The sequence below is a fragment of the Telopea speciosissima genome, chromosome 3 (genome assembly GCF_018873765.1).
Source record: "Telopea speciosissima isolate NSW1024214 ecotype Mountain lineage chromosome 3, Tspe_v1, whole genome shotgun sequence".
Taxonomy (NCBI): Eukaryota; Viridiplantae; Streptophyta; class Magnoliopsida; order Proteales; family Proteaceae; genus Telopea; species Telopea speciosissima.
In genome coordinates, this window is record NC_057918.1 from 7,128,123 (window position 1) to 7,155,660 (window position 27,538).

At 39.9% G+C, this 27,538-nt stretch overlaps 1 pseudogene; it reads right to left on the bottom strand.

Annotated features, from left to right (window-relative positions):
* Nucleotides 1–3,044: 3,044 nt before the first annotated feature.
* On the bottom strand, nucleotides 3,045–27,461 carry LOC122653943 (annotated as a pseudogene).
* Nucleotides 27,462–27,538: the final 77 nt, after the last annotated feature.

Genomic DNA, 27,538 nt, shown 5'->3' on the forward strand with positions numbered 1-27,538 from the left:
CGGTTTCTATCTTCCTTGACTCTATTCAATGGTGAATCATTCATTGTTTCTGGGAAGCAAATGCGGCTACAAATGCTCTTGTGAATCATGCGGCTAAAGTTAAAATCTCAAACATTTGGAATGACACCCCTAACTTCATTGTTCAAGCGGTCTCTTGGGAAGCATTTGGCCGACCAATCTTCAAATGTCTGTTTCACAGCTGGTTTAGGGAAAGTTTGGAAAGACTAGGAAGGAAGACGGCCGAAGACCCTACTATAGATTTACATAATTTTCTTCTCTGGTTTTTGGGTTTTTTCCATAATTTTTGTAAAGATTTTCAGTGTCTGTTTTTTTATTGATGGCAATGCTGAAGTTAAATTGACAGATTTCTAAGTTTTTCTTTTTGGAAGTTTCCCAGTCATTCCTGTAACACCAATTCTTTTAATTTAATACATATTTTGTTGACCTTTAAAAAAAAATAAAATAAAAATACAAAAAGATCACCATCATAGAATGTCTATTTCAAAGGGTGGACGTGAGTGAACTAAATATCTCACCTGCTAAAGCTAGTAGGTCATTGGACCTTGATGGTGAAAGAACCTGTGAGAAAGAGAGAGAGGAAAAACAAAGCCAGCTATGGGTAATGGACCCAATTAAGAAAGCTCCACTCCAATTTTTATCCTCTCCTGTTATAGCATGGTGTTGTAACGCATCGTGTGGTGGCTGCAGAGGTCATGTGCATCATGTGAGATCCGCTGTACCACATGGTCTCTGTAGCACCGCACGATACGTTACAGCACTGTGCTGTAACAGGAGAGGATAACGATTCAGCTCCACTCTTCCCTTTCTATTTGACAGAATAAAGATGAAATTGAGTGGCTAAAGTGATACATCAGAAGCTGTTTTCTAGTATTATCATCTCTGATAACCTTTCTAAAGTCTCAAGGAATAGAAATCTAAGGAATCATGCCAAAGTTAGGGAGGTTTTTTTTTTTTTTTTGGGGTAGAAGTTAGGGAGCTAACATCAAAGCTTTATGAAGTTAAGAAACATAGATTATAATATTAGACTTTCTTGATTGATATGTTAAACAAAGATAAAAGGATATGATAAGATCAAAAGCATAATCTATAATTCGATGGAACCTGACAGTTTCTCCTCTAGCTATCCAAGAAGATGAAAAGAGTCAAAAGGCACACTAGCTAAGGAAATATTTTAGGGAAAGGGGCATAAACAGTGAAAGTTGGGTTTTGGGTGTGTGTGGGTGGGTGGGTGCTGGTGGTTCATGCAATAATACAAAAGCAACTTAAGTCAATCAGTGCCAGTGTCACAGTGTGGAACAAAAACATCAATCCTCCTAAGTCCTCTTTAACAGTATGCCTTTACTGAAAAACCAAAAAAAAACAAAAAAAAAAGGGGGACGGACAGATAATCAGTATCCACTCCCTCTAGTATGTGAGATGTCCCATTGAAAATAGACTCCACCATCTATCCAATCCCATATGGTAGTCTTTCTCTCTGTCTCTCTACACATCATGTTTGGCGGTATCGGTATCGTATCATCCATATCGGATGATACGTGTTGGTTTTACAAGTGATCAATCTTGATATCGTGTTGATACCATATCAGTGACACGGTACAAACAAGGGGTAAAATGGTTTAAAAATTCCATTTTTAAAGGAAAATCAGAGGCATATTTCTCTGATCTGTGCTGATACCAATACCCTATCGATTTTCCAGGTTAATAGATATCCGTTCCGATACCATGCACTAAAACAATACACACACAATTTCTAAGTTCACACAACTATTTCTTGATATTACAATGGTGGATACATTTGGATCTTGGAGACTTCAGCATATAGTACAATTATTGTATTGTGTGTGTGTACATCACTCACACTCTCTCTCCTCCATGATGATCATGTAGGTCCTTTTTTTTTTTGGGGGGGGGGGGGGGAGACTGGAGGGGTATCCGACTTTAGGTCGACTAAACCCCCCTTGGGCTCGTACATGACTCTCGCGCCACGCACAAACCGGGAGCTTCTGAGCCCTAGTGAGCCTCAAGCGGGTGGCCCCAAGAAATTATGCAGCGGCGAAGGCTTGATCACCAGACCTCGCTTTCTAAGGCGGAGTCTCATGTCCTCTCCAAGCCAGGTGCGCTAACCCCTTGAGGTTGTCAGGTAGGTCCCTTACATGAACTGAGGCACTCATTTATCTCGTCCGTCCCTTGGATAGGCGCGAGAGATGCCATTACATGTTAGTGGCATGTAGATCCCCTACTCTACAGTTATATAACTTCTATAGAAATGTTACCTATATAAGAGCTAAATTCAGAATCTGTATGGCTCACTCGAATTGCAAATAAAAAGTAGGGAAAGATACTTAGAATGGGTTAAGGAGATGGTTCTCTGAGCACGCAGCATGGAGGAGAACACCAATAGGTGTAATGGGATGGTTGAGTACAAGCCACACGCATTGATTTAAATCATGGAATCAGATACCGTATCGGTCACTGCAGATGCCCATACCAGTACGGATCAGACATATCAGTCCTATTCCAGATCAAACGGTCACTATTTGGTTATAAAAACCACTTTTGACCATATCGTCCTATCCATATCGGTTCAGTATCATTATCAGGTACGGCCAATACCAATACTTATCTGCCGGTATGCCGATACAATACCAAGATTGAAAGAAGAGGAACTGCTGAAAATCTGCAAAAATGGGTAGTTAGATAATTAGGCTATGGGTTCACATGGGCCGGGCTTGGTCCTAGCATTTATAAATTTTGGTTAAGCATAGTCCGAGGCCAAGCCTGATGAAGCAAATAATCAACTCCAAAATGAAGATGGCCAAAAAAGGTCAAAAAAAAAAAAAAAAAAAAAAAAAAAAAAAAAACAGACCAGGTTGGGATTACAGAACCCAGTGCCTGAAAAGAAAATCCAAGTGGGTTACCATGTCGGATCAGAAACTACCAACTCAAGTCCTATAAGCAGTAACCTAAGAACCCTTTTACATCTTTATTTCAGGGCAACTCATCAGTACTGGACATCCTTTTTATTCCAGCCAAGAATGTCATTAACTGTAAAGTTCATAATTTACAACGAACTTTTTGAAACTAACCAGGTCTGATCTTGGAAAACCCATGCAACATACTAGCTCATTTTGAAACAGTTGCATAAGCTCTCCAACTACACACTAATTTTTCCCCATGTTACATTTGACAAGGTCTAGAATGCGAAAAAAATCATAAAACAAAGATGAATGTTCACCCTCAAGCCCATCTCTGCTCACCCGGTTGCTGCCCGCAAGGTTGTTGCATGGACTCCCACCAATAATAAGATCAAAGCCACCAAATGAGCTAATAAGTTGTTCTAATCTATCACCATTCAATTTTCGAACATCCGGAAAGTCAATCAGAGTACCTGTCTGGTTAGTCTGCTCCCACCAGCTCCGAAGAATATCCCTACTGGTTTCTGAAATTTCAACCGAAACAACATTCTTCAAAGGGATACCAAGCCGATGTAGAGCTACTTCAGCACCACCAATTCCGGAGAAAAGTGATAAGAGGTTAATTCCACCGGGGAAAATGTCCTTTAAGACGGAAAGATGATAGGCCACTGTGTCAACCTGAAACAAGTTCAGCTTTTTAACAAGCAGATACTAAAGAAAATTGAACCCGAAATGAGTTCATCTTTTTAACAAGAAATTCACGGAAACCCACAAAATACACACAGAAAACTAAGAAAATGCTAACCTGAAATGAATTACCCAATGCTTTAAGTCTCTCAGTTCTACTAATTCCACCACCCCTTGTGTGGTTCTTTGGAAACCCTAATAACATTTCAATCTCATCAGGCTCAAGAGCTGCAACCTTATTCCTTCCAACCCAAACAAGATTCCATTTTCGGCATTCGTCAAGGATATCCTTCTGGACGTTTAGAGGTGGAACACTTTCACAGCCTTCAAGGGCCCTTCGTATCTTCTCAGTTGTCTTGGCACTGGCAGTAACAGTCTGTAAGCAATTTAACTTTGACCTCCGATCCCACGAGGGCCACCATTTTCTGGTTAAAGGAAGTGCCTCATGTATGGTCCGTGGTTGAAGAGGTAGAAGAGGGCGTCTATTGTGGACTGGGAGATTGTGAACATAGCCTCTCTTTCTTGCAGCTGCACAAAAATACTGTGAATCAACAAACTCTGGCTCTATATCATACAAGAATCTTGAAATCGTACTCCACACGCCTTTAGGAGTAAAGGCCACATTTTCATAATAGAAGTATGGTGGCCCAATGGCTGCCTCTGGAAGCGTTCTATGAGTTATGAGTGGTGGTTCACCAGGGACCCCAAATCCTAGCATTGGGTTTGGGAAATGAATTGTGTCATCATCTTCATCCAGGATTTTCTTTTCGTACACTTTCTGCCTTTTCCTTTCCCACCTTTCATCATCAAAATGTTGCCTCTTCGTGTCTTTACGAATATCAATATGGATACGACTTGGGCCTGACTGTAAAAAGCAAATTGTATCCCTTATTTCAAACTCTATATAACTTTACAAGAAAGAATAGAAAGATGAGAATAGTGAACTTTCAAAAGTATTTCAAAACAGAGAGTGCTACATGTTGGGAATAATCCAACATTGGAAAACTCTGGGACCTTGGATGCTATACTAATTGTTCCTCTCCAGCTAATAGGTTAAGATTTTGGATTGGATGATTCAACTTGGTATCAAAGTGACCAGATCCACATTAATTATAATCTGTGTTAGAGGCCATCCAAAAGAGGGTCCACACATGCCACATGTACTGCCACCCAGAAGAGGGGCAATACATGAGGGGAAGTGTTGGTAATAACCCTACATTGGAAACTCTAGGACCTTGGAGGTTATACTAGTTGGACCTCTCCACCTAATAGTTTAAGTTTTTGGATTGGATAATTCAACACTACACACCGGATCTTAAATCGGGTTGAGGATACCTGATCTTCTTGAGATAAATCAGGCAGCTCCCCCATTTGACCATCAGCTACCCTTGCCATTTGAGCAGCAGATATGAAATCAGTCAGCTCGACAATTGAGGAGTCTGGACCTGCAAACGTTTGAAGTAGATTTTAAAAGAACAGTTGTAAACTTGTAATACAGAGGTTGAAAATGTATGTATATATTGAAGAACACTAGTGAATGGAAAAGAAAACCGAGTGAGTCCAATAATTTTGGCTGAGACTCGGTCTAGATTTTAGACACAACTTGGACTACATGAAATCCTTCTCAAATGTGGCATTTTAATTTTAACCTTATTCTGAAGCACCAGTAGAAAAATCTCGTTAGTTGCCAAGAAAACAAGCATGTCAGACTTAGGAATAGGAAAACTCGCTTAAGTGCCTAAAAAAGACAATTTGGGAAATTCTTAAAGAAATATGTCCACCCCACCCCCTTAATTTAGCATGAAAGAAGAATTGGAAGATGAAAAAGTAATGCAGATTGATGAGAGGATCTTCTGGTGGTGGGTTTTCTTTCAAGGTAGAAGGAAAGTGTAACAATAAAGAGTCTAGCCTAATTAGGAAGTACAGATCTATCCTAACTAGGAAAGAAATAAACTCCACAAGGAAGTAAAACTCAGCCACAATAGGGACACTCCACCTACCGTGGTAGACATGAAACTGTACCCCCATGGTACATAGGGTCCATTCTTCCCCCTCAAGCTTGAGCATACAGATCAGCCATGCCCAGCTTGGAACGGCCTTTCTGGAAAGCAAGACCGAACAGAGGCTTGGTAAACAAATCACAAGCTGATCAGCATAAGACACAAACGGAGTAACAATCAGTTTCTTCATGGCAGACAAAATGACAATCAACTTCAACGTGCTTAGTTCTCTCATGAAACACTGGATTGCTTGCAATGTAGATAGTTGCTTGGTTATCACAAAACATCTTCATGGGTTGAGTGATCGAAAAACCCAACTCTTGAAGTAACGATTTCAACCACATCAACGCGGTTGCAGTATGAGCCATAGCTCGATACTCAGCCTCAGCACTAGATCTAGCCACGGTTGTTTGCTTCTTGCTCCTCCAAGTGACTAGATTGCCACCAACAAATGTGCAATATTCCATGGTTAATCTTCTATCATTATCAGCACCAGCCTAGTCAACATCAGAAAATCCTCCTAGATTAACACTCTGATGAGGACGATAAATGAGCCCCTTCCTTGGAGCTCCCTTCAGATACCTTAATATACGACAAGCAGCCTCCCAATGAACTTCTATAGTGACTGCGTGAACTGGTTGATAACGCCACCAGTAAACGATATATCTGTCCTAGTAACAGTCAGATAAATAAGCTTCCCTACTAGTCTCCTATACTGGTGCTTGTCGTCAAAGTCTTCACCATCACTAGTCCCAAACTTCTGATGTGGGTCCATAGGAGTGTCAACAAGTTTAGAGGGAAGCATACCAATCTTAGATAAGAGGTCTTACACATTTTCTTTGTGATAAACTAATTCCTTTCTTACTCCATAGGACTTCAATGCCAAGAAAATACCTGAGGGCACCCAAGTTTTTCATTTGAAAATGTTGATGAAGATAAGATTTCACTTTTGGCGGAAACTGACGGTCGTTTTGGCAGGGCTGGTAGCGCTAAGGAGAAGACTGCACGCACGCGCGAGAGAGAGAGAGAGAGATGTGGGGGATGGGGAAAGCTACAGGCCCAAAACCTTCGACCCTTCTTTCTAAATGGGGGTGCCTAGGGCACCTCATCTTGTCATTTCGCCGTTGCTCATTCCCTTTAGGACGAAGTGTTTGGTGTTTCCTTCTCCGTGCCCCCTCATGCTTCGCTGACCTATCGCGTGGTAAAGAGAATAGGGTACGAAAGAATAGTAAACAGAGCACACCGTAGAAAGATTCTAAATATGACAAGTCCTCCTTGAATTCGAAAAGAAGGAATTGAAGAATGGGTACGAAACGAAATGAGGTGTTTCTAGCTCTAGTTTCAGACGAGCGGAAGACAGGTTCTTTTGGACTAGTCTTAAGTGAAATGTGGCAAAGATCATTGAAGAGTATCACACTTGTCAGATGGCAACACATAAGAAGCAAAATACTGATCTCTATACACCATTACACCACTGCCCGTGCCACATGGACCTTGGCAAGACTTGAGTATGGACTTCATGTTGGACTCCCTAGGACAAATAGAGGTCACAATTCATCTTCGTTGTTTTGGACTGTTTCTCTAAGCTGGCTCACTTCATACCATGTTCAAAAACATCAGATGTTTTACATGTAGCCAAACTTTTCCTTAGGGAAGTTGTTAGACTACAAGGTTTACCCAAGACCATGGTGTCTGATAGGGATGTTCAGTTCGTGAGTTATTTTTGGAAATCACTTGGAAAATTTTGGAAACAAAGCTACAGTTTTCATATGCTTTTCATCCCCAAACAGATGGCCAAACTGAAGTGCTCAACCAGAGTCTTCGGGATTTGTTGTGTTGTCTAGTGGGTGATCAGATGTCAAGTTGAGATTCAGTCTTACGAATGGCAGAATTTGCTTACAATAATAATGAGGACATCATACCATCTTAGCGAGGATTCCATGTTTACCAGAGGAGACGTCGTAGATCTCAGCCATCCACTGCTTCTCTGTGGGATTGACGACGAGTTCCGCGGTTACTGTATTGCTAGAGCGCAGCCTGTGGACCCCACTTGCAGCAGCTTTTATCATTAGCTAATGATTCTGATTTCTGTTTTCTATCTATTGATTATTTCTATAACTATTTCTATTTTAATTCTATTTCAGTTTATGAGTATATGTAACGAGAGGTGTTTTTTTTTTTTTTTTTTGGTTAAATTACATGACACCCCCTGAAAATCAAACGAAACTCAACTCACCCCCTGGTTTTCGAAAATACTCAACCGTCCTCCTCTAAAGTAACGGGGTTAACTTAAATCAAACCAAAAAGTGAAACGACAATTTTAACCTCAACCATAAAAAGATAAACAATGACAATTGAGGTACCCAACGTTAGTAGAAAATGCACTTTAAGTACCCTCTCTGCTTCTGCTGCTCTTCTTCTCCTTCTTCCTGTTGCCACCGCCACAACCAAATGGGAAAGTAACCAAAACAGAAAAAAGAGAGAGACAAGGGACTGAATCAACTAGAGGCTTAGGATCAGCCATCCTGTCGAAACAATCAAAATAGCCAGAGTAATAGAAGCAATCTTGATGTAAGATTCAGAGAACAGAAATAAAAAATAAGTAGTAACACTGCAGGAGTGACAGCACAAAATCGGCAGTGGAAGAACATTTAATTACCTTCAGATTCAAATTACCAAAAATCTGAGGTTGGATAGGTCTGTAATTGCAGTCAAAGAATCCCTTGAGAGGGGGTAAGAAAAGCCCCAAAACAGATTTCTGAGCTAATGAGAGGATCAGAAGTAATTAAAGAAGAAGATCTGAAATTAGACCTAAAAACAGAGCCTCAGCAGGTAATAAAAAAAAAAAAAAAACTACCTCCACCACATGTTCCTCTCCAACAATCACGTAATTTTCATTACCTAATCCACTCCACTCTTCACTAATCTTTTCATCTGAGACCCACACCCACCAACTGGGTTCTTCATGATCAAGACCAACCATGATTTCCACTGTTTGCAAATCAGCACCTGTGACTTCTTTGAAAGGAAAATTATTGCTAGCCACATCCAATGATTCTTGATGGAGTGACTCAAGTTTGCTCAAGAACTTTTTAGAATCCACAGTAGCTACAAGACGCTAGTACAGATCGGGAGGGCAATCTTTCAATAGAGAAGGAGATTGGGAAATCTCTTGGAGAAGGCTGATGTTCTGTTCAAGTAAGCCTCGGAGGCGTTCATTCTCGGAACAGAGAGAACTTCAACATCATCGGGGTTTTTTTGTTTTTTTTTGGGTTTCACTGGCATCTGAGGCCAGGATTATGGCTGTTGGACCCTGAAGGTCGTTCGCAGTGTCTGAGCTTGGCCGCCGGCCTCTGGTTCGGTCGCCGCAAGAGGCCACGGTGGTGGTTGTTAAAACCCTAAATGGGTTTTCTCCATTCTCGGTTTAGCAATTTGGGGAAGGAGAGGGAATATTCCCTCTCTGATTCCTTGTTTTAATTTAAAAAAAAAAAAGAAGTAAGATCTCACATATAATTTAGGGGTTTTAGTTTCAAGGGTACAATCGTAAATCAACACTGATCAAGGGTAGTTTAGGGATTTAAATTTATTTAACTGGCTGACATCATAACTTAACAAAATAAAACTAATGGAAGGGACTAATTTGTAATATAGGGGTCTAATACAGGGGGGCAGAGAGTATTTTAAAAAATGAGGGGGTGATTTGAGTTTCGTTTGATTTTCAGGGGGTGACATGTAATTTACCCTTTTTTTTTAATGTTGTAATTGTCTCACCCCCCTTCACCACGAGTTAGCCTCCCCTCCCCCCCCCCCCTTATTTTTTAATTATTTTGTTGTCTTTTAGAGGTAGTTATAAGTTATAACTACCTCCTGTAACCACCCACCCCAGCCCCATGGTTTGGGCTTGTTCCCCTTTTAGTGCCCTCTCTGGCAAGGTTGTAAAACTTAATGCAGAATTAATGAATGAAGAATGGAACTGCTCCCTCTCAATTTCTCTTCTTTTCTTCTTTTTCTCGATTTCTGTTCTCCCTACTCCCTCTTCTTCTACTTCTTCTGTCTCTGTTTTCCCTTTTCCCCCACAAGATTTGTCCCCTCCCCTTTACTTTAGTTTGTTGTTTTCTTCTTTCCCACATCCCATGGTACTGCTCTCTTGTTCTTTTAATTTTCTGCTGTACAGTGAAATTAATGGACATAATTATAACTTTATGGAAGCTGTTCACTAACTGCAGCCCCTCAAATCTGAGAGGTATTTATTTCTTCTACCCTGATCTTTAATTCTCTTTCACCTGCTTTATGCTATAGTTTCTTTGTATTGACAGTGTTGCTGTCTTGACATAAACGTTGGCTGAAAGTCCTGTTATGCTTAGTCTTACAATTTTAGGATTCTTGAAAGTTCATGCATGCTAGTATTTGAATAAGTGTTGCCTAATTTCTAACCTCTATAACACCCAATTGAACATTGTTTAGTTGAATACATGTAGCCTATAATTTCTATTGCTCATTGTTCACTGTTATTGCTGGCCCCCTTCATGTACGTGCATCATGTATTTTGCTGCCCCCCACCCACCTACCTTAACTAGACAGTCCTTAGGAGTGATTGGTGCCTACCTTAGGTTAGGATTGTTGCCATTGTAGGAAAACTTAGCCTCTAGGTTTTATCCTACATCAAATAGTTCAGTCAATAGGTCTAACTGGAAGCAGCCCACAACCTAGGAAACCTATTGACCTCATTTCCCTGCCATTAGAAGCTAGGCCCTCAGAACCAGCAGAGTCATTTTGCCCGTCATATCCATGAACTACATGCAGAAACAAGGAAAAAGATCGCTTAAGTAATGAATATTACAAGGCTCATGCAGATTTTCATTGCAGGTATCAAGTTTTAATGAGGGAGACATGGTCATGGTGAAAACCTGACCTGAGTGGTTTCCAAACGGTGGAAGAAGTTGCATGCAAGAAGTGCTGGTCCCTACAAGATTCTAAAGAAACTTAGTGCCAATGCTATCATTTGGAGTTGCCACCAGATATGGACATCAGCCCCATTTTTAATGCTGAAGACCTCGTGCCTTACAAAGGGATCAACCACCATTCCAAACCCTTTGAGCCTTCCACATCAGCTACCCAGACCACATCCACACCTGCCACATCATTTTCTCATGGATCAGTTCCTAATTCTAGCCCAATCCCAGCTGACATCCATACTTTCTCATCTTCTGCCTCTCCTTTACCACCATTACCAGCTATGCCAAGAATAAGAAAAGAGTTAGAGGGCATTTTAGATGAGCAGATAGTGTTAACTCGTGCAGGGGGATATCACAAGTTCCTAGTCAAATGGAGAGACGGACCAAGTACAGATTGCATGTGGATCACCAAAGACGAGCTTCAGTGCCTTAACCTGGATTTATTAGAGAGATATCAGAGCCTATTTTCACCGGAGGTGAATTCTACCCACCCGGGGATAATTGACAAGGACATCACTCAAGGATTTAGGACTTATCAGAGGAGACACAAACACATGCAGCCAGCCAGCCACATGCATAGTTGTCATGGCGTCGCCATGGCGTCCTGGCGCTGGAGAAGGTTGCATGGCGACCTACGCCATGGCGTCCCTCTTTGATTTCTTCTTCCTGTCTCTCTTTCCCTCTTCGATTTCTTCTTCCTGTCTTCGATTTCTTCTTTCCCTCTTCGATTTCTTCTTCGATTTCTTCTTTCCCTCTTCGATTCCTTTCAATTGCTTCTTTCCCTCTTCGATTTCTTCTTCGATTCCTGAATTTTCTTCTTAAAACTTGAGAAACAATAGAGAAAAAATAAAACATGGCTTGAGTATACATCTATTAAAACATTAAAAATAGAGAAAATAAAAAATAAAACATGGTCGACATGCTCGCCATGGCGGGCGACATGTCGATATATCGACGTGACACCCCTCCACCAACTTGGATCGCCGTGACGCCGTGACAACTATGGCCACATGTCACGTCATTATGGCTAGATGACCCGTCTTATGTGTGGTTCTTTTTATTGTTTTGTTGTACTATTATTTGAAGCCAGACTATTATCTTATTTTGTTGTTGTGTTGTTATTATATTGCAGTTATATATGTAGTTATTTTAGGAAATAATTTTTTTTTGTGTAACTTGTGAGATTATTATCTTTTTTTTTGCAGCATGAGTGACTGCAATGCTTGGAGTGAATCCGAGAAGGTGTGAAGCCAAGATACAAATCTATCTTCTTCCTTTCTATCCACTCCTCCCTTTCAAACTCTACATATACAGAAAACCATCCTTGTTAGATCTCCAAAAATCCATTATTGTTTGTTCCATCATATTTCTTTCAACCTCAAGTTTCAATTCTTAAGACCCTTCCATTTGTTCTTTCAACTACGGCAGCCCATGAACCCCAATAAGTCATACCTGTTCGGCAGGACAGATTGTGATAAAAGATGTGGTATCCCAAATTCCCTTCATCACCCTCACCAAATCTTCAAACTAAGATTTGAGGCACTGAAAGCTCCTAGATTGCCACCTAAAACACTTCCATATTCCACGAAATGAATCCACAACAAACGAGGTGCAGCAGAACACCTCGTCAGATTTGACGTCACAGCCCCCACATCATGTTGTATCTTCCAATGAACTTAGCGCATAAAACAAGGACCTCTGGGTGACCCAAACCATGAAGGTTTCATGGCCAAAAAACTGTAGTTAAAGACTGTAGAAACATATTTGAATTAGGTTAATGCTTGGATGATTAGTTCATCCCAAGCACATTGTATTTATAACTATAATGAACTAGTAAAAATAATTACATAAGCAATGTGGGATTAAACCACATAAGAAACTAACAAATAATAAAGGACAAAAGTCCAGAATACCCCCACGGTATTCTGGCCCAATATAACTAACACTCCCCCTCAAGTTGGAGCATATATATCATGCATGCCCAACTTGACTAAGATAGGATGAAACAGCTTGCTACTCAATCCCTTAGTGAACACATCAGCTAGCTGATCAGAAGACTTCACAAAGGGAACACAAACGAGGCCAGCTTCAAGCTTCTCCTTGATGAAATGTCGGTCAACCTCCACATGTTTCATGCGATCATGCTGGACAGGGTTATGAGCAATACTAATGGCCGCTTTATTGTCACAATAAAGCATCATTGGAAGATGGACAGCAACACCAATATCTTGCAATAACCCTCTAAGCCACAGAAGTTCACAAATTCCTTGTGCCATTGCGCGGAATTCGGCTTCAGCACTAGACCTTGCCACAACATTCTGCTTTTTGCTCCGCCATGTGACAAGGTTTCTACCCACAAAGGAACAGTAGCCAGAGATAGATTTCCTGTCAGGAGAACCAGCCTAATCGGCATCAGTATAGGCTTCAACCTTCAAGTGGCCATTGGCAGATAGAAGAATTCCCTTTCCTGGAGCAGACTTCAAGTACCTCAAAATACGACGGACCGCATCCATATGAGAGGAATATGGATCATGTATGAACTGACTCACCAAACTCACAGCAACTGCAATGTCAGGGCGTGTGTGGGAAAGGTAGATTAGTTTGCCTACTAACCACTAATAGGCACCCTTGTCAATCGGCTCACCCTCTTTCTCCCTAAGTTTTGTAATAGCTTCCATAGGAGTATCTGAAGGATGACAGCCAAGTAGCCCTGTTTCAGTCAATAGATCAAGGACATATTTTCTTTGAGAAAGAAAGATGCCCTTTGAAGATCGAGCAACTTCTATCCCTAGAAAATATTTTAGGGGACCATGATCTTTGACCTCAAACTCACGGCCAAGAAGAATTTTCAAATCCCTGATTGCAGCATCATCATTACCAGTGATCACAATATCATCCACATAGACTACGAGAAGAGTAACCTTGTCACCAAGTCATCTGATAAACAAAGTGTGATCAACATTGCTCTGCTTGTAACCTGCTGAAATCATAGCCTTATGAAATCTGCCAAACCAGGCCCTGGGTGACTGCTTCAAGCCATAAAGGGCACACTTCAATTTACAAACCTTGCCCTTAGTCCTGTCATCGAGAGAAACCAGGTGGAATGTCCATATATACCTCCTCCTCAAGCTCCCCATGGAGAAAGGCATTTTTGACATCTAATTGAAGATCCCACCCAAGATTTGCAAGACAAGATAATAACACTCGACAGGTGTTGAGCTTTGCCATTGGTGCAAAGGTCTCCTGATAGTCAACTCCATAAGTCTGAGTGAACCCCTTTGCAACCAAACGTGCCTTGTACCTGTCCACCGAACCATCAACCTTCTGTTTAACTACGAAGACCCATCTACAGCCCACTGGTTTTTTCCCTAGAGGAAGAGCCACAAGATCCCACGTATTATTTTTGTGTAGTGCTCTCATTTCTTCCAACATTGTTGTCTTCCACTTTCCATCTGTAGATGCTTCCTGCCAATTTCTAGGAACCGAAACAGAGGAAAGAGAAGATACAAATGCACGAAAAGAGGGAGAAAGAGAGTTATACGAAACAAAATGAGATATGGGATGTAAAGTGCAAGTCCTAGTACCTTTGCGAAGTGCAATAGGTAGGTCGGAAGGAGATGGATTACCAGGAGATGTAGGATCTATGTCTGGAGCCGGCAATTGGATGGGTACTAGTGCTATAGTGGGATGCAACTGCCCTCTTGTGGACCTTCCCCTTGTATAGGTGATCATGTTGGAGTTGTCAATTCTCTTCTGAAATTCGCCAATAGTTCTCTGGACTGGAATCTGCTCCCCCTGAATAGGAATATTAACAACACTATTTTCTATGGTCTCCCCATGTAAAGGATTCCCATTAGGTGAGGGAGGAACAGCCAGAGGTTGTTGGGAGGTCTCCAAAGTAGGATGGGCAGCATCCAAGGGTGGATGGGAAGCATCCAAAAGGGGCTGGACAGCAGCCGTGGGTGGTAAAGAGTGCTGGGCAGCCAGAGGCTCCTCAGGTAGAAGAATCTCAAAAGCCACATCTTCACCAGTACTCTCCCCCTGAAGAGGTGGCGAAGAATAATAAGAAAGGGACTCATGGAAAACAACATCCATGCTAACCATGGTACGGCGGGAAGGGGGATGGTAACATTTATAGTCTTTCTGGGTTGGAGAATAACCCAAGAAAATACAACGAAGTCCTCGAGGTTCAAGTTTGCTGGGAGATTTAGTATCTCGAGCATAACACACACAACCAAACACCTTGGGAGGCACAGTAAAGAAGGAATTACCAATCAAAACATCAGAGGGGCTACGGGAGTGAAGTACCCGAGATGGCAGCCTATTGATGAGATAGGCTGCCGTGATAACCGCATCCCCCCAATATTGAGACGGGACATTCCTCGTAAACATTAATGCTCTGGCCATTTCTAACAAGTGGCGGTTTTTCCTTTCTGCCACACCATTCTGGGCAGGGGTATCAACACAACTAGTCTGATGAATGATTCCATGGTCAGCCACATATTTTTGAAATTGTGATTCTTTATACTCTGTTCCATTATCACTTCTCAATATTTTGAGAGTAGCCTGGAACTGAGTTTGGACTATTTTATGAAAGTGTTGAAAGCATGAAAAAACTTGATTTTTGGTGTGCAAGAGATAGACCCATGTGTTCCTAGAATGACAATCAATGAAAGAGACAAACCACCGATGGCCAGAAATAGAGGGTTTACGATTAGGGCCCCAAACATCAGAATGCACTAACTCAAAACAAGAAGAACTTTTATTTGAAATAGGATAATTTGAACGTGTCTGTTTGGCCAGAACACACGCCTCACAAAAAAAGTCATCCTTAGTATGTAAGGTGACCAAACTAGGAAATAAATGTGCTAAAATTCCTAAAGGGGGGTGACCTAACCTAGAGTGCCACTGGTAGAGTTCAGAAGAGACCATGGAGTTCTGGTGTAGTGGAGAAGGTAATGATGGTGGAGAGAAGCGACCATCATCAAGCAGGTACAGCCCACCGTGCACTTTACCCAATCCAATCATCTTCCCAGAGGCCAGATCCTGAAACACACAATGAGAAGGAAAGAAAGTAACTTTGCAATTAAGATCACGAGTAATACTACTAATGGAAAGAAGGTTAGTAGTAAAATTAGGAATGTGCAAAACAGAAGTTAATGGAAGGGAGGAAGTGCAGTTGATGATTCCCTTTCCAGAGATAGATGAAAGAGAACCATCAGCTACTTTGACCTTGTCCTTCCCAGAAGTAGGAGAGTATCGATGAAACAAACTAGAGGAACCGGTCATATGATCTGTAGCCCCAAAATCTATGATCCAAGGATGGGAGGCTACAGAAGCACAATGACCGCCAAAAGGAATACCTGACCGGGAAAAGTGTAAACCTGAATGAGCGAAAGAATTGACAGTAGCTGATGTAGTAGAGGCAGCAGCAGCGGAAGACCTCAGCATATGTCGAAATGCCTGTAGCTCATCCGGGATAGACCAGGAGTCGAGTAGTAGGTCTGTAATGTGATCTCGATCGATGGGCCTTGGGCTTTGTCTTGGTCTTGGTCTTGGCAGCCCGTTTTGCTTCAAAGTCAACTGGTTTCCCATAAAGTTTCCAGCACCTCTCCTTGGTGTGATATGGTTTGTGACAGTGCTCACAAACAACAGCCCCTGTAGTAGAATCACCAAGAGAAGCAGTGCCAATAGGTGTAGGAGTGATGGGGGCAGCAGCCTTGAGAGCAGACCTGTCAGTAATAGGAGGATGTAACATGGCAGCCCTACGGTTCTCCTCAGAAGAAACCAATGCATAAGATTGTTCAAGTGTGGGAAAAGGTGTATGGCCCAACACTTGAACACGAATGGGATCATACTCCATATTCAAACCAGCTAGAAAATCATAGACTCTGATCTTGTCCACATGTTTCTTATAAGAGGCAATATCAGCAACTGTAGAGGGGTGAAAATCAGAGTAATGATCCAACTGTTGCCACAGGCTGCGGAGAGAAGCATAGTAGTCCGAAACAAAAAGGTCTCCCTGAGTAGTTTGAAGGACCTTCTTTCGAATTTCATAAACCTGGGCATCATTGCCAAGCTGTCCGTAGGTCTCTTTGCAAGCAGCCCAAATCTGGTCGGTAGTATCCAGAAGAAGAAAATTATGCTGTAAAGCTGAAGTCATAGAGCCTATGAGGTAAGACATGAGAACACCATTATTGGCCAGCCACTTAGTCTGATCAGGGCCTTTATCACTAGGCTTAACAATAGTGCCATCAATATGGTCAGTGAGGCCACGGCCAGCAATGGCAAAGGAGGCTGATCTGGACCACAGAAGGTAATTTGAGCCATCCAGTTTGATGGGGTTAGGTGGAAAGTCGTGATAATCTGTCTTGTGATTGCCATCATGAAAAGTAGCGATGAGAGTTGGTAGAGTCACCCATACCGGCAGCAGAGAAGGCCAAACAACTTCAAGTAAAGGCCCAAACAAATAGAACCAGCAGCCAAAAAGGAGCCTTGATCGATTATGGTTTTTAGGGTTTTGAACAAAACCCTAAAGTGATGGAATCGATGGATGAGCCTAGGCTGCAATAAATAATATCAAAGTGGCTGAAAAACTGAGGTAGAGAAGTCCTTAATAAGAGAAACACATCTGCAGAAAAATCAGATCCAAAATAAACAGGTGTAGCAGCCCAATATCGATAGAATTAGGGTTTAAAAAACCCTGTAATGATGAGATCGATCTCAAGGTCTTCACACACCAAAAAACAGATCTGTAGAAGCTGATATAGCTATCGAAGGAGCCCTTATAAGTGAAGAAAACACCTGTAAAAAATCAGCAACAGTGGGCAGCAATAACCCTAAGATCGATAGATGTCAGGGTTTTGAAAAAAACCATGATAATGGAGGAATCGATCTCAAGGAAGTCTTCAATCTTGAGGAATAATTTCTAAACCAATAAAACAACAATTCTGCAGCAGCTTCTGGTCTTCAAAGAGAGGAGAGGAGCCCTTGTATCTGATGTAGAAGCAATCTCCAAGAAGGAACTGAAGAACCAATATCGCAGCAGTGTTGATTGGAGTCTATCGAACAGAATTATAAGTCATAAATGAGGTAATGGGGGCAGCAACTGGATCGCATGATTACCTCATCAGTGCTGCCCTATATGGGAATGAAGAACAAGGAAGAAGAAGGAGAGAACTAGAAGAGAAGAAGAACAAAAACCAAGAAAAAATTGGTGTCCCTAGTTCGAAATCTGCTCGGATACCATGTAGAAACAGATTTGAATTAGGTTAATGCTTGGATGATTAGTTCATCCCAAGCACATTGTATTATAAATATAATGAAATAGTAAAAATAATTACATACGCAATGTGGGATTAAACCACATAAGAAACTAACAAATAATAAAGGAAAAAAGTCCAGAATACCCCCACGGTATTCTGGCCCAATATAACTAACAAAGACGTACCTCTGAAATGTCAATGTAGACGACTTGCTCTGTACACCCAGGAATAGTCTTGGTTCTTTCGTGAAGCTTCACATAGTCCCATGGAGACCTTCATTCTACCTTTCAATGGTTGTGGAGTACTGTTCCCTACATGCGCTGAGAAGCTGGGGCCCAGCCTCCTTAACTGAGCTCCTTACCAGAAGTGTTGGAGCTTACCAACTCTCAAAATAGGATGAGAGAGATAAAAGCTCTGATACCAATTTAAGTCCTGTTCTATGCAACAGAACTTAGTCTGAGATTGAGAGTTGCAGCAATATCCATAGTATAGTCGTATAGAGGAAGAAGAAGAAGAGAAGAGTTGAAAGGAGACAATTGAGAAAGATAGCGAAGTTAGGTTAGTCCACGACTGTCTTTCTCCCTTTTATATTACTTGCCATACAAGACTGATAAATTCCAAAACTTACCACCGTACATGATACTAATTCCTATTCTATACACATTACATAAATATTTCCACAACATCCTTACATTTTATATACCAATAGCCTAGGGAGGTGGTGTAGATTATCTGCCTAGAAAACTTTTTCCATCTTGTTTAGCTATGGCTTACTAGATCTTTGACTTCTATGAAGTGCTTTGGAGGGAGCTACGATTTTACTGTTCTAATAAGTGTGCCCTATTGATGCAGATAAGTTACCTAGAGGGTTTATTTTATTAGAAATAAGCCTTGAGTTGGGTTATGTATAGGTTGGGCCTTTGATCCCATGGGTTTTCAATGTAATAGGTCACTTTTATACCTAAAGTATGGGTAATTAGGTTGCATACGGGATTAGCCTCTATACTTATTTTATTTTCATGTTTTAGTGTTTTAAATTGAAGCGGTCCAAAACTGGTTTGAACTAGTGGTTCAATTTAAGTGATTTTATTAATTTTTCTTTTAAGTATTTAGTTGGGCTGGATTAGGACTCTGTTTTGAGTCTATTTCAGTTTCTTAGTCAATTTAAGTTACCTAATAGGTTAAGGAATGAGTTAGGCCTTTCCTTTTTAGTGTAGGAGTCTATTTTTGACTCTTTTATATAAGGTTGCAAGGGGGCAAGTATTGGACACGAATTTTGATATTAATGAAAAGCTTTTGCTGCTCTTGTTCTCCATTTAAGATTTTTGTCTAGTGTTTGATCAAGGCTGGTGGGATCGGTGTTTGATCCAATTGACACCTTGCGGTGGGAAGCCCGGGTGGTTCGTTGATGGGATTGGTGTTTGGTCCAATCGATACCTAGCAGTGTGAAGCCCAGGTGGTTCTTTTGAAGCTCTACATTCAAGTTCTGTTCAAGATTGGATTTTTATTCAAGAATCTCATTCAAACAAGCTGCTGTACAGGAAATTCTGCAACTATAGTAAGTTTAAATCATCCCCAACCCCTACCCTTCTTCTTCTAACCTTCCATACATCCAAACCCTAAATTTCCCCTTTTTTGTTTTTGAGTTTTCCAAGACCTAAAACCTCCACAGACCTAACCAGCCATTAGAAGATCGAGTTGTCCATTCCTAACAAGGAACACTCAGTCCAAACCCCTGTCCAAGATTCCCCTCCTAAACCCTAGATTCCACCAACATTCCCTTTTCAAAAACCCAGAAACCTAACCCTCAAACCTGCTGCAGATTCTGGTTAGCTAACCTAGATCCATTAGAACTTAACAGGACCTTCACTGATAGACTCCCCAACCTCAACTTGACATAACCCACACATTAAACCCTAACCCTAATTTCAACAAAACACCTATTTTAGCCTAGCCGATTTAGTGTTCATAGCAGATCCTGGTTTACTGGCTTTTAATTGGTCTCCTACCAATCTAGAATTACATTAGTATGGGTAGTATCATACGTATCGCACCGTATCGGCCGATACAACGCGATACTTATTGATACATGATATTTTCAAAAAAAAAAATGTATCTCACTGTATCGTATTGATATCCTACGATACTGATACATATCGTCCGATATGATACTGTGCGATACTTTAAACCATGGTAGAAGATCCTTTCCCTTCAGAATCTATAGATGTGAAAATGTGAAATGGGAAGGATTGCTTCCTCCAGACGATAGATGTATAGGATAGGAATTTGTGTTATGTATGGGAGTAGTGTTGTAATTTTTCAGTCTTTTATGACAAGTAATAAACAAGTGAGAAAAGCAGCGTGGATTGACCTGACTTCCCTCTCTTTCCCAATCATCGTCTTCTTCTTCTTCTTCTAGACTATGGATACTGCTGCAACACTCCATCTCAGACTTTGTTCCATTCTATACAGTAGAACTTCACTTAAGCAACAATCACTATTTCAACCACTGACAAGAAATAAACAAGTGAGAAAAGCAGTCGTGGATTGACCTGACTTTCCTCTCTTTCCCAATCATCGTCTTCTTCTTCTTCCTCTAGACTATGGATACTGCTGCAACACTCCATCTCAGACTTTGTTCCGTTCTATACAGTAGAACTTCACTTAAGCTACATTCACTATTTCAGCCACTTGCAGAGGTGAGGTGGCAGACACAGATTATCCATCAGATAGGAGATTCTTTAGCTAAGTCAGGTCAGGTGTTCTGTGGCCAGTAAACATCCACTCAATAACCACTGTATAGTAATTTTCCTATAAGTGTGCTAGGTACTCTAGCTATCGAGGTTTAAATTTTTTTTACTTCGAATGCCTACAGAATATGACTCTTATTTTCAATGTCACCAGGGGCTTTTGGACTGGAATTTGACACAATTATAGAGGATAACATGGTAAATCCCTTCCAGCCACCACAAAGCTTCCTCATGCAAATTTCCCATATCCTTGTTACATTTTCCACTCAGCAAGCAATCCCATCCATGAAACAAATTTATTTAGCTACGCTTATATTCAGATGAAAATAGAAAAGCAATTAACAATGAAAACATATTTTTTTTGAAATACTTGATTCAGCACTAAATACCATCTCTGTGCTCACTAAATATATTTTATGTCACCTTCAAATATATTCCACATACAAATGGCTACAAGGCTATGAGCATTAATGGTAATTCAGTACACACCACATCTATCGATAGCTGCTGAAGCCTCATCTATGCAGTAACCCATGTCCACCAAGAGCAACAATTTCTTTTCCTTGTCAGGCAAATGATCCATGTATTCCTAGAAAGAGAAACTGTTAAATCACAACTACATGGCTACAACAAGGAAAAGAAAACAGCATGAAAAAATCCCATGGAATCAAAAGAAATGGCAACAACTTCATTCTCAAAAATTTCTGGGCAAGGTCTCAAGAAGGGTTGAGTGCCTTATCTATTGGCAATATTCAGGTTTTTATCAGTAAATATTGGTAAAAAGAAATACAAGAGGAAATTTATCCAAAAAACTGAAAGGGGACTAGTGAGAACTTTAAAATCATCCGGACTCATAATGTAGTCCTAGATTGGTAGGAGACCAACTAGGAGCCAGTAAACAAGGATCTGTTATGAACAAGTGAATCGGCTAGGTCAAAATAGGTTTTTTGGTGAAATTAGGGTTAGGGTTAGGGGGTTAGGGTTATGTCAAGTCAAGGTAAGGCCGTAAGGGAGTCTATTAGTGAAGGTCCTGAGATGTTTTGATGGATGGAAGTGTGTAAATTTGAATGGGCAGCAACTTAGGTTTAGGGTTTCGGGTTTTGGAAAAGAGGAAAAGAGGGGAATCTAGGGTTTAGGATGGGAATTTGGGGCTAGGATTTGGATCGATTATTCCTAGTGTCGGGAATGAAATTTGATTCAGGTATGGTGTGTTTCTGATGGTTGGATTGGTCTGTGAAGAATTTGGGTAATGGGTTGATCTTCAGAAATTGGTGGGATGCTGTGGTTTAAATGGGGTAATGGGAAAACAGCTTGGTTCGAGTATTCCAATTGAGCAGCAGTTTGTTAAGAATTTTGGGAGATGGAATGGTTTCAAGAGATGGGTGGGAAAATTAGGGTTTTGGGGTGGTTGGAGGATTAGGAGAAGAATGGGTATTGATGGAAGGATTCAAACTTATTGTTGTTGCAAGGGCAGCTCAGTTGGTTAGAGGATCTTGAATAAATCTTGAATCTTGATCTAGAACTTGAAGGAAATCTTCAAAGAACCACCTGGTCTTCACACTGGGTGGTTCAAACTTACTGTTGTTGCGGGGGCAGCTCAGTTGGTTAGAAGATCTTGAATAAATCTTGAATCTTGATCTTGAACTTGAAGGAGATCATTAAAGGATCACCCGGTCTTCACACCGCAAGGTGTCAATTGGATCAAACACCAATCCCACCAACGAACCACCCGGGCTTCCCACCGCAAGGTGTCAATCGGATCAAACACCGATCTCACCAGCCTTGATCAAACACAAGACAAAAATCTTCAATGGAGAAGAAGAGCAGCAAGAGCTTTTCATTAATATCAAAATTCGTGTTTCATACTTGTCCACCTTACAACCTCATATAAAAGACTCAAAAATAGATTCCTACACTAAAAAGGAAAGGCCTAACCCAATCTTTAACCTATTAGATAACTTAAACTGACTAGGAAACTGAAATAGACTCAAAACAGAGTCCTAATCCAACCCTACTAAACACTTAAAAGAAAACTACTAAAATCACTTAAATTGAATCATTGGTTGAACCAGTTCAATTTATGAACAAAAACACCAAAATAAAACCAAGTATGGAACGAAAACAACTAATCCCGTATGCAACCCTAATACCCATACTTTAGGCCCATAAAAATGGCATACTAAATAGAAAACCCATGGGATCAAAGGCCCAACATGTATATAACCCAACCCTAGACTTATTCCTAAGCAAAGAAGCCCATTTTGGTGATAAATCTGCATGAACTCATTTGACTCATATAACACATTCACAGTCTTTAACCATTAAATCATCCAACAGACCAACAATTTCATCCTGGTTTTTTGACAAGGACTATTTTAAAATTTCAGGTTCTAGAAACTCTTTAAGGAAACAAAAAGGATTTTCCCTCTTTTATTTCACTCCTTATCTTCTGGAGGAATATGGCAATCTAATAAACTCATCAAATAATTTGATTTTAAAACATAGAAAATTCTCAACAAGTACTTTAGAATAAACTTCCGATACATAAACTCACACAGTTTCAATTCTGTCATTGCTACAGTGGACAGATCATTAACCATACCATGACAACCAGAATAACAAATAACCATATCTAAAAAACATAGTCAACCGCACATATAAGCAAGAAACATTATGTATTCTCAACACAAACACATCCATGCATCCATGTTTCGGTTATTGTGTTTTCAGCACAAACAAATCCACGCACGAAACAGTCCACAGGGACTAAACCACTACAAAGCTCCCTCTTCTTTAGTATGTATCGATGTGCACAGATAAATGACTAGTTCTGCTCACATAATTGTCTCTTCTTCTATGAAAGTTTATGCTTAAATGTTGTCTCTAATTATATGTAAGTTAATGCTTAAATGAACAAGGTAGACCTAAAAGACCTGGAGGGAAAGGGGGACACCTACCTCATCTCCAAGAGAACTATTCGTATCTGATAGCTCATTAATGTCTGAAATCTCAACATGAAAAATCTTCATCACTTTCAGGGGAATGGATATTAGAATCTCCATCACTTTCTGAAGAACGGATATCAGAATTAACACTTTGGCCTTCTGGAGGTGACTTCTCAAGAGCCTGCAAGAATCAAAACAATGTATACATAAAAATAACATTAACCCAGAATAAGTAAGAGCCAAGCAGTTTCTTTCAACCACGGAAATGAATTAAGGACCAAGATCAGTATTAACTGCATGCATCTATTGGTGTGAAACCATAAACCATTTCCATGAGTGTGTAACATGTTACATTGGTGCCTTAGGCAACATTATTGATTATATAAGGCCATGCAGTTCTGTTGTCTATGCAATATAGACAGCTAGATAGATAGATTATCAATATGCATAAACCAACTACCAAGAAGGGGGGGGTGAAAAAAAAGAGAACTCCAGAATCAGGTCCACAGACCCATGGAGGAGCTAAAGTACTCTATTGGTCATAGAGATCAACTCATCAACCGTCTGTATTGGATGAATACAAGGACATTAAGAAACTTATGGTGCTTTATTGTACATGCTTCCCGTAGCATCTTAATTTTAGCCCCGACTTACCTACATATTTTCAGTCATATTTTTTTTCTTCTCACAGAACAAGATGTCAAAGGAAAAGGTAAAGCTGAGACGCATTTCTATGGGAGAAAATTGTTTCATTCATGCAGGTAATTAAATCCATTGAGGCACATGAACCTAATTTAACCATCAAATAAAAACATAAAGACCAACAAAGCATCTGAAAGAGGGAAAAGATAACCAACCGCATATGTTAGTAGAGTTTCCAGTATTGCCTCTGTATTTTCTTCCCCTAAAAATGATATTACAACAAAAATTTTAGTGAAACATCTCAAGATAAGAACACATGATCTCGATAAGAAATCCAAAGCTTTACCATTTTCCTTGATTGCGTTAACTACTATATTTTCAGAAAATCCCATTGCAACAAAATGACAAATCAGCTTGGAGTTGGAAGGGCCAGCTGCTGCTGATGAATTAGCCTGGAAGAAGACAAAGGCAATCAAAAATTAATGATGGAAGGAAAGAACAGTAACAATGGAAGATGTAGATTATTAAAAAAATGAAAAGGTACTTTCAATTTATGAAAACACAGGAACTTCTTCAAGATTTTTAATCCGTAGGCTTTATCAATGGGCCCAAGTAACCCATTCGTTTCTCCTTAATACAAGAAAAGCACAGGTAACCATATGTGGGATGTTTGGAAGTTAAAAATTGAGGGAAACAAGGTAAAGTTTCAAATCCAAACTAGTTGAAGAGTTGGGATGGAAATAAGATTTGTCATTTGGAAAAAGAGATTAAAGTTTTAGGAACTGTGAAGATAAAGAAAAGATCCTAAGGAATCCACCACGAGGGATGATAGAAGGCATCAATCTTCCAAATCCCAAAATCCACCACTAAAGAAGTTTTTAAGTCAACTGAAGAAAATTTTCTTCTCAAAAAAACAGTGACTAGGTATCCATAGGGAAGTGAATTACCATAAAACCCTATTGTTTCCCAATAAGAATCTATTTGGTCTACTAATTACTAATTACATTAAAATTCTGAAAATGGAAAACCATTCACAAACTAATCACCTATTGGAATTATGGCCACAACTTTCCCAACTCAAATTTAAATTGTGAGATCTTCCAGCCATCAGAATGGTAACTAAAAACCCTTTTGAATGACGTCATTGATTGGAAATTTTCAAATGATACCGAAATTATTAAAAAAGGGGAAATTTTCAACCTTGAAGAATGGTTTAACGAAAAGTGAGGGAAATAGTACCCAATCTCAACATTGACTTCTAAAGATAAATAATATCTCAAAACTAAATTTAGACATCAATGATATCCCAAAACCAACCCGAAAAGGGGGGAAATTAAATAGATGCAAATAACTCTACATATAAACAAAATTAAGTCCAAAAAATAAGAGAAATAAAATTCACAATAGTCAAGAAAATATAACCACCAAGAAATAATTTGTGTGTTCTTCAATCATATGTGAAAGCCATAAAGACGGACATTCCAATGGGCATTCTTCCTAAGGCTCCTAGTCTGTGTTAGTGAGTTTGAGTTCAGATGCTATGAGAATTTAGCCAAGGATAGTTGGGATTAAATTTGATTTAATGACTAAGGTTTACAATACAAATTTAAAGCTTGATATTCCTATTTAAAATTCAAATCAAAAAAAAAATTTAAACAGCTAAACATACCTATATAACCCGCGGAGCCTATAGTAGTTTCTTCATTTCCCTTTCAAAATAAAATTCTCTACGATTTTTGTGGGGAAGTAAAAAGAATAGATAACCCAAATGGTAAACAAATGGGTGCGTTATATTCCAAAAAGAAGTTTGAAATGAAGCACTTCATGAGAAAATAACACCATCAACAGAATGCAACATTTTTTAGTATGAAGCATGAATAACTGCAAGCAATATATGTGAAAGGCCTGTCAACCCTCCTTGATTGAACATGCAGTTATGATAAATAGATACAAGAAGTCACACAATGAAAAAGGGAATCGGATCCAGTATGTCCAAAAGGTCATAACTAATCGAAAGGTAAAAGTCAAGAACAATCATCTCCAGAAGTGTAAGAGATAATTGTAATTCACAAGGACCACCATACTGGTAGAAAGAAACTACAGGCATCCTGATCCAGATCATATATTATTCACAGTGGTGAGTACCCTCATTTCAATTGTTTCAGTAATGCAACCAAAAAGGAGATCCTAGTTGCTAGAGGCATTATATTCACCTCCCGAGGGACTGTACCCTCTTCTTGACCAGTGATTGAAGAGTTCAAACAAGATGATAAAGGTGATTTTTGAACTCCATTTTCATCATCACTGTCACTATCCCAGTCAAATTCGTCACTCTCACCACTTGCAGCATTTCCATCCTGTACGAATTAATACGCATTATGAAGATGAAGCAAGAACATATTGAAAATGACATTAATGCTTCCTTCTTTTTATTTTTCATTTTTTATTGATTATAAAGTACAATAATTAAAGTGATTAGGGGAGAAAATCACCATGTCACCAGAATCCACTTTTGCCCAATCAGCAATTCCCAAACTGTTGAAGAAACAGAAGGGGGAAAAAAGAATAAGCACCAACCCAAGAAGAACTTGCAAAAATAACAAAAATTTATGCAAAATGTGGAGGGCAAAGATTAATTTCCTCACTATTGTACAACACCAATTGGACATGAGACAAGTAGCGGAACTTCGAGGTCACAACATAACTGTACTTACAACCCCCCACCTATCAGTTCAATTTCTGAGTTCTCTCCCCGGCGAACCCGCACTCTTTAATAAAATCCATGGCCTGCAGCTAAAAAGCAGCATAATTAAATAAACTACTCTAGAAGTACAAGAAAAATGGCTAGAATTGTAGTTTACGCCTGATTCAAGTGACTTACTCGGTTTCTCCTTCACTTTCTGCCCTTGGCAACTGTAGCGCGTCTTGTTCTACTAACTCAGTAACTCTTTGCAAGAAAGGTCACTGGTGGTGTTTGTTTATCCAAGTCTCTCAATTGGAGGACACGCAGACATTACTGCGGGAATTACTCTGAAACAATTTGATTTATAACTGCTGAAAAACTACTTAATATGTTAATCGACAATAATAAGATCGAATAGGGTGCGCCCCCGAAAAATTTTAACTAAATTGTAAAGGGGAAAAAAGGGTAGGAATCAAAACTCAATCACTCCAGCATTAAAACAGTTTGGCCCAGACGGAATTCTGGGAGGAAGTGGATAAAATTTAAAAAGAAATCTGAAATTTGTGAAACAAAAAGAATTCACAGTAATTTTTAAACCTACATATTAAAGAGACCTACCGAAATGAGAGAGTCGTCCTTGAGTAAAATTAAGATTTGCAGCAGATAACGAAGAAC